Source organism: Branchiostoma belcheri, unplaced genomic scaffold, assembly GCF_001625305.1.
Source record: "Branchiostoma belcheri isolate BF01 breed outbred unplaced genomic scaffold, Haploidv18h27 scaffold100, whole genome shotgun sequence".
Taxonomy (NCBI): Eukaryota; Metazoa; Chordata; class Leptocardii; order Amphioxiformes; family Branchiostomatidae; genus Branchiostoma; species Branchiostoma belcheri.
The window spans coordinates 164,902-176,535 of record NW_017802381.1 but is presented as its reverse complement, the minus strand read 5'-3'; the positions used below and the strand labels follow the sequence as shown (position 1 = coordinate 176,535).

Sequence of the window (11,634 nt, the reverse complement as noted above, 5' to 3'; positions counted from 1 at the left end):
TGTATACTATCAACATGCTGGCCACTTGTTTGGCCTGACGTTAGGAAAACATCTCCAGTTCAGCCATGTGCCTCTACCGTATGACGTGTACCAGGACGTTTGCTTTGGTCAACTCCCGGGTTCACTCTCAAACAGGATGCATCTTTATTATATATACACGTACACTAATGGTTGAATGGTAACAGTCTATAAATATAACTGAGTCGTACTGACTTGATTGTAGATTGTGCGTATTATTCTAATATGACAACAATGCAGACAAATAAAAATTCTAAAAAAAATTAGTTTAAGGGGGAGATTTAACAAGTATATCGTCCCATCAACTTGGTTTTCCTGCGTGCAACTATATTTTAGTCTGTAAATTTCATGGCAGGTAAAAATTGACAAAATTTGGCCCAAAATATATTGCAAGGTACTCGATTTAATTTTAAGAATTTAGGGGAGTAACTCGCTGTAAAAAGCTTCTTCCATGCCATGGCGTTATACGTACGTTTACTTTGCAGCTGCCTATACCACGGCAGCAACAACAAACAACATGAGATATAGATCCGCGTACACGTCGGCACACCTCAGAGGCCGCCATAACATTAGTGTTCGAACATTTTTAGTGTGCAGAGATCCATCCTATTGAAATTGTCGCTGAACCTCCGGTAAGTCCTGTTGTAATATTCTTAGAATTCGTCCCTGATAGTGATTCAAATTCTCTGATCCTTTAAGTATTTTTCCTTTCCCTAATACTTGACTGTGTTCTCCCTGGAGCTGGTAGTGTGCTAGCTAGTCTCGCGTTCTGCCCGTATTGTTGTGTCCTTTACGTTATTGTACACTTCTGTCACCGACGTTGATTGTTTTATAACTCATAGAGAATGTGATTTCTGCACCTAAAAATAGCAGTATCTTTTGTACTCAATACTTGGTTTCATATTCTAAAACCTGGAGGTATTTCTTTGCCCGTGGTACTTATAGCATGTATTGTGCTAACGTGTTTCCCTGTCTATATCCTGCTCTTCCACACAGTATTCAATATTATCGTTGATAGTTCTTCCCTGCCACCGGTACCTAGAGTTTTATCCTATTTCTATTTTACAGTGTTACCATCCCAGTAAAGGTAGTTATGTTTCTTCCATTTGCATTACAGAAAGTGTTTCCAGTATGGCATTGTTTTCATGCTATGGCATCCATGGTGCGGATAGTGTATTGTACGATCCATGATGGTACCCTGTTCCCTTTTTACTAGGTTCTAGCTTCTGTCTGATTTCGGGTGTTTATCTAAATGTCTAAAATAAAAGACAATGAGATCATGTACACTTAATAGTATTTTTATGATTACTTGATTTTAATTCTTTTGCTTTATCTGACGGCGTTAACGCACAAAAAACACCATATAGTTTTAGGATTCGGCGTAACAGCCCATTTAATTGCTCCCTTTTCGTCGAGCGTTTTATTGTATTATTACGAGATTCGGCATAAAAACTACGACCAGATCTAATTACCAATGTTTACATTACCTGACCGTATTCACGTAGCAGTAACGTACATAACAAAATGTTTGGTCACGGTGTGTTGCTACGTGCACGAGTACATCGCGACGTGGCACTTGCGTATCACAACAAACAGAGTAGGGTTACGGATCACTTTACACGTCGACACTTCTCAGACACTTCACGTGGGATTTAGCACAAAGGTAAATGTGATGTAAAGTATATGTGTACATGTCCAACGTTCATGTACCTGTAAGGCGTTTAACTGTCTGGTCTATTCACGTTCCATGGTTAGATGCACAATTGAAAAAAAAAAGAGATAATGATTTCCTGGCCTTTTTTACATGAAAATCATTGAACAGATAAAAACACCTTTCTACAAATATAAACCCTCAAACACCCAAGCTTTTTTTGTGACGTTAATGCCCGAACGGGGTCCAAATGGACCCCATTTGGTTTCTTTTAAATTTATATTCCTTTTTTTTCATCCTTTCAGTGACTTTTGCCCACATATTTAGACGTTTATTTCAGCATGATTAACCCTAAACAGTACACCTGGGGTCCGCGCGGACCCCAGCACTATATATTCTGTAATATCTTTTTTGTTTCTAAAGATTTTTTTCTGAAATTTCAGGTAATTGTCACCAACAAAGTTGTCTCTCAATACAATGCAGAAAACTCCGTTTCTACCATTTATAAAAAAAATTATATCTGATTTCCTTTTGGGGTCCGCGCGGACCCCAGCCGGCTTTCGATCATAATGGATACACTGGCGGTCTTATACATTACCTTATTTCCGTTTTTATAAGTTTTTATGCACTCATCGTATGTCTACCAAGTTTTCAGAGAATGGTGTAGTAATAGAATTAAATTTTGATAACTTTGGTGTAATTGTGACGTCATCTGACGTCGGAGCTAATAATATAGTCCGCCATATTGGATTTTGACCAATGACGTTATCAAATTAGCATATTCTATGCATATTAAATGATTTAACTTATATTTTATTATGTAAGATGTTATTAATGTTGGAAAAGAAGTGTAATTTAATATAAAACTCAAAAATTTTTTATGTTTAAACCAAAATTAATTCTATTTTTTAAAAACTGCCTGCTAGAAACCCGTTGCCATGGCAACACAAAAAACATCAACTTACTAGTATTAAACTAAAATGATCTTTTTTCCAGAGACATTTTTGAAAAGGTCTCCAAATTTGATACTTCTAGCGCAAGCCGTTTAGCCGCTATCTGAGATCAAAGTTGTGCCTCAAAAGCCCCCTCAGTCTGAAATGGGTTTAAAAATCGGGTATTTCTTCTTGTCTTCTTTTCTTCACCAAATATAGAAAATATCAAAAATAGAAAAAGTTCAAAATGTATGATTTTTGTATGTAATGTGGACACAGAGGTTCCCACATCAGTTTGCAAAACAATTGAGCTGGTAGCATGTTGATAATTTCTAAAAATCAGCAAAAAACTGCTCTGGGGACCGCGTGGACCCCAGGTGTACAGATTAATCAGTCCGGGAAGGTGTACTGTTAAGGGTTAAGGGTGTTTAAAAATTTCAGCTTATGATTATAATTTATGCAAAATAGGATGAGGCCTGCAGGCATGAACATTGGGTTGACCTGTGACCTCATATAATTGTCAAATTGTCAAACCTCTGAAAACCTGATGAAATCATTCCTGAGGTGGAGGTTACTTGGCAAACTGCATAATATTAAAACAATAACGCTTCCTTGAAGACATATTGAGGACATCCAAACAATTTCGTGTGTAGGAAAGTGCAAATACATGGCTGGGGTCCGTTTGGACCCCAGACGGTCTTACATCAGACTTCCGTTATTATTTTAACAAATTTGTGCCGATCTCCAAAAAAATTTAGGAGAACTTGTAGAAGAGGTTTACTGACAAAGTCACGGGAGGAAAAAAAATCCAAATAGCACATAAAAATATACGCCTGGGGTCCAAATGGACCTCGTTCGGGTGTTTGAGGGTTAACCATTTCCGAGACATTACATCTATGCTGTGATTTTAATGTGGATATATAACATGTAATGAAGCTACTGTCGTTATCGTGAGTGACCTTGAAGGTCAGAATTCTTGTTTACACTGTTATTTAAATCCACGTCCCCATATCCAAGTAGCACAGCACGCGTGCAAACATGATATCTTAGCCGCTCGCAAAGATCGTTCATGTTACCTCGTATTAATGGCTTATTTGCAAATTGACATAAAACTAAAACAGCATTGCATCCTAATTATACCATGTAGAAAAGGCTGAATTACGTAGTTTTAGGGAACACACAATTGTACAAAATATCATCAATATGTACAAACATATTAACCAACCTAAGTAACAAGAATATATACAATTGCTAGTCGGGTGATTACACGGACCCCCCCCCCACTTTAAGTCCCTATTGTATACTTCATTGCGGGTGGAGGGGTAGCCAGGGTCGAAACGTGAATTTAACAGATTTTGCAAACTTACGACACAATGATTCTCTTCTGGCGTTTAGGGCGCAGAGATATATAGAGCTTATTCACCACACGTCATCATGACGTCACGACCCCTCATGTCCCGTGCGACGCCATTTTGGGGTGCATCTCTACAGCGAGTTTCCAAGCGTTGAAATGGCCGACAAACGTTAGGTAAACTGTCCTTTGTCCTATTACACAAAGAGTTAACCACCACTCATACCTCTCGTTACCGAAACAAAATAAAATCTGTTGGGGTTGACCCGTTTCTGTTGAGTTTTGATCAGTCTGATCGAGACGGCGTCTACCGCCAGCGGAGTCCATTGACGTGACTTAGCTTCGTATTTGGTACTGGGCAAAAGTTTTTACACACAGGATCGGTTCAAACCCTTTAAGAGTCTGGAAGCGTTGTATCAGGATGTGTAGAAAGTGTTGTGGGACAGTTGCGTGGTGACAATTAAGAGCGAATGTCTGTAAGGACCAAACAATGGTGGCAGGGGTCAAAAAATCGATTTGGCTCAAACTTTGCACAGTGATAGTACTTGGCCCACAACCCCTCAAAATAGCTTTCTTTCCGGTCAGCACCGATCGTTGCCATGGTAACGGGCCAAACAAGTTTCGGGGCCATTTCCCCTGATTTAGACATGTGAAAAACATGAAATTTGGCATAGTTTAAGGCACGATTACGAGCAAGTGCTTTAATATTATGGAAAAACAAAGTATGGGCATAAAAGACCAACTAATCCGCTATTCTAGAATAGCTTTGGAATTTTCAAGAAGTTCGTTTAAAGGACCTGGGCAACCCTAACACAATACAGTGTTTGAGGCTTATGAAAAAGCGTTATTTCTACCCAACTTCGAAGTGCTGTAAGTCCAAAGATGGTGATTTTTTTTGCTTCAATTTTGAATCATAGATACATAAACATATGTGCTATAAAATGCATGGTTGCAAACTTTGGGCACTTCTTTGGTTGTCACGTGGTTGTCCTTAGAAGTAGGTCAAATTTTGAATTTGGGGGAAAATATGATTTTCAGCCATGTTCAGGATACTATATCTACAAAAGAAAGAAAGCAATCTGGTAAAGTCTTTTGCCCAAAGTAGCACTATGTCTTGTCTATTAAATGAATACTTGTGGAGGTTGGGGTCTTGTGTCGTTGGTGTGCACTTGTCCCTAAAAGTAGGCCATATTTTGGACATGTATAAATTGACATATACGGCTATGTTTGAAACTCTAGAAATAGCAAAGTAGGATGTCATTTAAATCCAATCTTTGCAGGGAAGTACATATATGTATTGTGTATCAAATGAATACTTGTGGAGGTTGGGTTCTTGTGTCGTTGGTGTGCACTTGTCCCTAAAAGTACTAGTCTATTTTGGACATGTATAGAAATTAGCATATACGGCTATGTTTGCAGGTCTAGAAATGACGAAGTAGGATGCCATTTTAATTCAATCTTTTAAGAGGAGTACATATATGTATTGTGTATTAAATAAGGGCTTGTGGAGGTTGGGGTCTTGTGTCGTTGTTGTATACTTGTCCCTAAAAGTAGGCCATTTTTTCAGAGCAAATGTCTGTATTGATCATACAATAGTGAGCGGGGTCAAAAATCGATTTTGCTCATATTTTACACAGTGATAGTACTTCGCCCACAACCCCTTAAAATAGCTTTCTTTCCGCTCAAAACCCATTGTTGCCATGGCAACAGCCCATTCAAGTTTTGGGGCCATTTTGACAGATTTTTGCGTCTCTACAACACGGAAATTGGCAAAGTTTAGGACGCGGTCACCGCCAACTGCTTTAACGTAACGACAAATACTTCAGGATATTAGACCAATGCCTTAACTTGTACGAAGTAAGTGTGAAGTTGATGTACAGGCAGATTTCAGTCTTTGGGCAACCTCGAAGTAGGTCATTTTCTGCACTTGTCCCCAATTTTGGATTTTGGGATGTTTTTGAGCTGATGAGAATACCAAAGTGAATTTATTTTTAGACCCATCCTTCTACCATGTGTTTATTATAGTATTGGCTATCACATGGGTGATTTTGAGGGCTTCCTTTTTGGTTCATGTCGTATATGCCTATTTCTGTAAATGTTTAAAATAGTGCCTACTTTTAATGACAAGTATACAACAACGACACAAGACCCCAACCTCCACAAGCCCTTATTTGATACACAATACATATATGTACTCCTCTTAAAAGATTGAATTAAAATGACATCCTACTTCGTCATTTCTATACCTTCAAACTTAGCCGTTTTGTTAATTTCTGTATGTATGTCCAAAATATGGCCTACTTTTAGGGAAAAGTACACACCAACGACACAAGACCCCAACCTCTATAAGTATTCATTTGATACACAATACATATATGTACTTCCCCACAAAGATTGAATTCAAATAGCATCTAACTTTGTAATTGTTCTTTCTAGAGCTTCAAACATAGCCGTATATGTCAATTTCTGTACATGTCCAAAATATGGCCTACTTTGAGGGACAAGTGCACACCAACGACACAAGACCCCAACCTCCACAAGTATTCATTTGATATACTATAAATATATGTACTTCCCCGCAAATATTGAATTCAAAAAGCATCTAACTTTGTTATTTCTAGACCTTCAAACATAGCCGTACATGTTTATGTCAATTTCTGTACATGTCCAAAATATGGCCTACATTTAGGGACAAGTGCACACCAACGACACAAGACCCCAACTTCCCTAAGTATTCATTCGATACACAATACATATATGTACTTCCCCGCAAAGATTGAATTCAAATGACATACCATTTTGTTATTTCTGGAGTTTCAAACATAGCCGTATATGTCAATTTCTGTACATGTCCAAAATATGGCCTACTTTTAGGGACCATTGCACACCAACGACACAAGACCCTAACTTCCCCAAGGATTCATTTGATACACTATAAATAAATGTACTTCCCCGCAAAGATTGGATTCAAATAGCATCTAACTTTGTTCTTTCTAGAGCTTCAAACATAGCCGTATATGTCAATTTCTGTACATGTCCAAAACATGGCCTACTTTGAGGGACAAGTGCACACCAACGACACAAGACCCCAACCTCCACAAGTATTCATTTAATAGACAAGACATAGTGTTACTTTGGGCAAAAGACTTTACCAGATTGCTTTCTTTCTTTTGTAGATATAGTATCCTGAACATGGCTGAAAATCATATTTTCCCTCAAATTCAAAATTTGACCTACTTTTAAGGACAACCACGTGACAACCAAAGAAGTGCCCAAAGTTTGCAACCATGCATTTTATAGCACATATGTTTATGTATCTATGATTCAAATTTGAAGCAAAAAAAATCACCATCTTTGGACTTACAGCACTTCGAAGTTGGGTAGAAATAACGCTTTTTCATAAGCCTCAAACACTGTATTGTGTTAGGGTTGCCCAGGTCCTTTAAACGAACTTCTTGAAAATTCCAAAGCTATTCTAGAATAGCGGATTAGTTGGTCTTTTATGCCCATACTTTGTTTTTCCATAATATTAAAGCACTTGCTCGTAATCGTGCCTTAAACTATGCCAAATTTCATGTTTTTCACATGTCTAAATCAGGGGAAATGGCCCCAAAACTTGTTTGGCCCGTTACCATGGCAACGATCGGTGCTGACCGGAAAGAAAGCTATTTTGAGGGGTTGTGGGCCAAGTACTATCACTGTGCAAAGTTTGAGCCAAATCGATTTTTTGACCCCTGCCACCATTGTTTGATCCTTACAGACATTCGCTCTTAAGTACGTTGTAGTCGGGACACGCAAAAGATCGCTATTTTTGAACAGCCCCGGACTGTGTCTGGATAACAACAAGCAAAGGTGGGGCCATCGGCCGCCATCCTCAGTCCGCACTGCCGCGACTGTGGCTGGACAAGGTGAGTGTTATAAGTTGCCAGCGCCCTGTTCTACATGGCATAACATGGACATTTACCACAGAGTAAAGGGACAGTAGCTCCACCAGATTACCGTGTTCATGACTACCCACGTTGCCATCTACATGTAACGTTACATGTACAGCCCCGTACGCCGCGCCAGGGTTAACACACCGATTTCTGATCAGCAAAAAAAGAAAAAAGCCAATCTTGACAACATGAGAAGTGGACACGGAGCCAGAACAACCCCAAGGACAATGTTACTAACAACAAGAGTGTCCAAAACGCAGATTGTGGCCCCAAAATACCCAACTATCGCTAAGAGTTTGCATAGCATTGCATAGCGATAGGCACTACGCTGGACCCCAAAATGGCGGACACCAGGGGGAGAGTCACGTGACAATCTGTGGTGAATAAGCCCTATAGGAAGTGTACTTATTTCTAAGAATGATTCTGAGGGCACGTTTCTGAATGCGTTAAAGTTGGTGGGATTCTAGAGTGGTTAGACCTGCATGCCACACATGGACTGCATATTATACAACTGGTAGGAGGTATAATAAATAGATTTCACAAAGATCTTCGGTGCAGACACCAAAGCGTTTTAGTATTTTAGTTAAGCCAGAAGATGCGCGAGCTTGCTTTTTTGATGATTGTATTAACATGTTTTCCCCATATTAGGGAGGGGTGTTATTACTAAATACCACAATAGCCCTGATTTTCTAATGCTACAAGATGTTTAAGCACTCCTGTGTACTTGTGTGTATATTTTCTTCCACCCCCTGCCCTCAAAATTACTTTTTTAACCCTAAAAATGTGTGTTTTTGCCAAATTTCACAGCGTCTTTGCTTTTGATTCAGCACAATGGAATGGTTCGTTCATTATTCAGCATTTAATGATCTTATATGTTACATGTTGTTTTATAATAATTATTTGAATTTTGAAAAGTCAATGTCAAGGTCAATTTGATAGGTCAAGGGGTCACCAAAATGCCAGTTTTTTAAATCATATTATTTTCGCATTTTGTAAAATCTTCCTGGTCTCCCTTCTTCGGGTCTTTGCGCAATTTGAAGTAATGGTAACCAATTCAAATGGATGTACATTTAAATGTAAACTTGTATCATTGAATCAAAGCTATATTTGACATGTTCTGTGATGTCTGCTCATAAGTGAGTGGTCCTCGTCATACTGACTGACAGACGAACGTCAGATGTTGCAACATGTCTAGTATAATGTTGCTTTGCTTCAATAACAAATTCTTCATTCACCAGTCCATTACTAACATTAGCATTTATAGCGGCTACTTGTAGCTATGGTACAAGATCAAAAGCTAAGAAGGAACTTGAAGTGGTTATTTATTTGGAAGCGTCTGACCTCCTGAATGGTGTTTTGCCACGTAAAAAGGATGTCATAGAATGCATGGTTTATCTTCATCGCCCCATGAGGGCTGGGAAAGTCCAGCGAACAAGGTCACAGGCTGCAAAGATTCTTGCCTTGGCTTTGAGAGACCACTGGTTGTTCTGCAACATATATACCATTGAAGATCCGCACATTGCAAGCAGGATTGGGGCCCTCTATACCCGCTTTCTCACCAATATCAAGCGGCCAAAGTCCAAACGAAGTGAGAAATGCAAATCTTACATGAATGAGTTCAATGCTAGTAATGAAAAACTGAAATAAATTGGCACGACGGTCCCAAGAAACCCGTTTTGGAGTCAAAATGGATGAATGGCAGTTATTGCATTCTATGGTTACTGCGAGGAACAAGTCGATAGGAAGTGGGAGTTAACAATGGGGCGAAAGAATGTTAGGGAGAAGGTCCTAGAAGCCATGCAGAAGGAAGAGGAATGGAAGAGAACTGATAGAGCATTGGCTGGGTCATCATATGAAGAGGCGTTAGGGGAGGCAACTACAAAAACCACTGCTGCATCTGTTCACAGCATTTCAGAGGAAGATAATGCGACAGAGGAACTCCCGTCCAAACGGAGAAAAACTGTACATCTTGCTTTAGATGCTGAAGACAAAGAGAGTAATAGAGAAGCTATGCCACAGTACTATCAGCATTTTCGTGTATCTGCTCGAAAAGTCAAGCCTGAATTCTACAGGTAGACAAACCCATCGGTGTTTACCACTGCTCACACAACCAGGCTGTAGCAGGCATAGTGGAGACTGCCAATATTCTCTTTGGGCGAAAGTGGAAGTATCACAGAAGAATGAGACGTAATTGACCTGGACACTGTGCCCCATGATTCGCAGATACGCCAGGCTGCAAAGGCTATTCTGACGGCCTCTTGCAGAAATTGTTGAGCTAATGATGGCAAGTTCTGATGTTGTTATCACTTATCATGATGATGGGAGCAAAAAGAAAGAATTCGGATCATTTGACATTTAGCGTCCAGGGCATCACGATTGATGGCAAATATCGTGCCTTCCCTACTCTCCCCATTTCGTCTGAGACAAGAGAGAATCTTACCCAGCTCAGAGTAACAGTCCTGAATATTTTGTCTGTTGTCAGAAATGGTTAAGTACACTGCCAAAGATATTCAGGAGAAGGTCACATTCAAGCTCACTGGTGACATGAGTCACAACTTCGGCATTAAAGAAATGGTGGCTCTAGAGCTTGGCACAGACCACATACCAGACCACCTCCTTTGTCACACTCATCCTGTGCTGATGTTCAACCGTGAACTGATCAATCTCTTTGCATCAATCAAACAAGGTATCGGCTCAGACAAAAATACTCAGCAAGTTCCTTGTGACAGCAACAAATCAACACACTAGCATTACGGAGCAGTACATTCATTGCATTACCAACCTTTTCAGTCCTGATTTCAACCATAAGGCATGTAACCAGAGCGCACAGTTTCCCATGTGTCCCCCAAGAAAAACCTTGCAGCGGGATTTAGGAAGGAACGGTTCAACCGTTTTGTGCACCTTTGTGCCGTGATTCTTTACCTTGATCCCTACATCTGGTCATTCCTTTTGCTAAGTACGAGCATGTCACCAACAGCCTGGCCCGCATCTTAAGAGCTTTTGAAAGCGTGGAATTCCTCAAGGTTCACCTGGCAGTTGGTGCAATGTTTGGTGTTCATTTGGTTGAGCCTTTCTTGGCAATAACCACGTACAGAAAGCTTTCTTTCAAGGGACTAATGTGTTTTTGACTTTCGGAAAGTACACGAAACTATCACATTTGCGAACAAGTATGATGTTTTTAAAAAAACACAGGCGACGATTTTGTGTTTAACTGTTCCCTTCTTTATAAATCGTTTTTTTTTTCAAATACGTACACATATAATTCAGAAAGAATCCAGAAATTCTGTACAGTACGAGGAAAGCCGTCAGGGGTCCAAAATCAGTTAGACCCAGGTAAATTTATGTTGTGTTTCTAGCCCTTGAAAAATTAGAATCGCTAGATAGGGATTCACCTTTTTATCTGTCTTTTGTTTTTTCATAGATCTTTATAATTAGTGATCCAACTAATACAGTTAATATAACAATGAAATGTATAAGTACACTGGTATCTTTAACACCACCCTAATTTCGCCCCTAGAGATATAATAGTGAAACGCCGTCTTGGGATTACCGTAAATTCCCGAAAGTACGCACCCCTTGTGCTTCTGTGCATGTAGCATGTATGTCTTAAAAACAGTTAGTTCTAGAAAATATCGTTTAAAAATAAATTTAGGCCGTGTACTATATACGTGATTGCATGATAACTGGCTACAGTATTGTAGCGGGAAGCGTTTCGTGTTGGGGCTAGTTTTCATCGCTGGCTGCAGC

General features: G+C 39.5%; 1 protein-coding gene across 1 annotated transcript in view; it reads left to right on the top strand.

Moving 5' to 3' along the window:
* Nucleotides 1-581: 581 nt before the first annotated feature.
* The window catches only part of LOC109473769, a 75,189-nt gene continuing 64,136 nt past the window's right edge, over nucleotides 582-11,634 (top strand). Inside the window, exon 1 of the mRNA XM_019773838.1 lies at nucleotides 582-650. The gene's annotated coding sequence lies outside the window, so the exon portion shown is untranslated. The remainder of the gene's footprint in view (nucleotides 651-11,634) is intronic.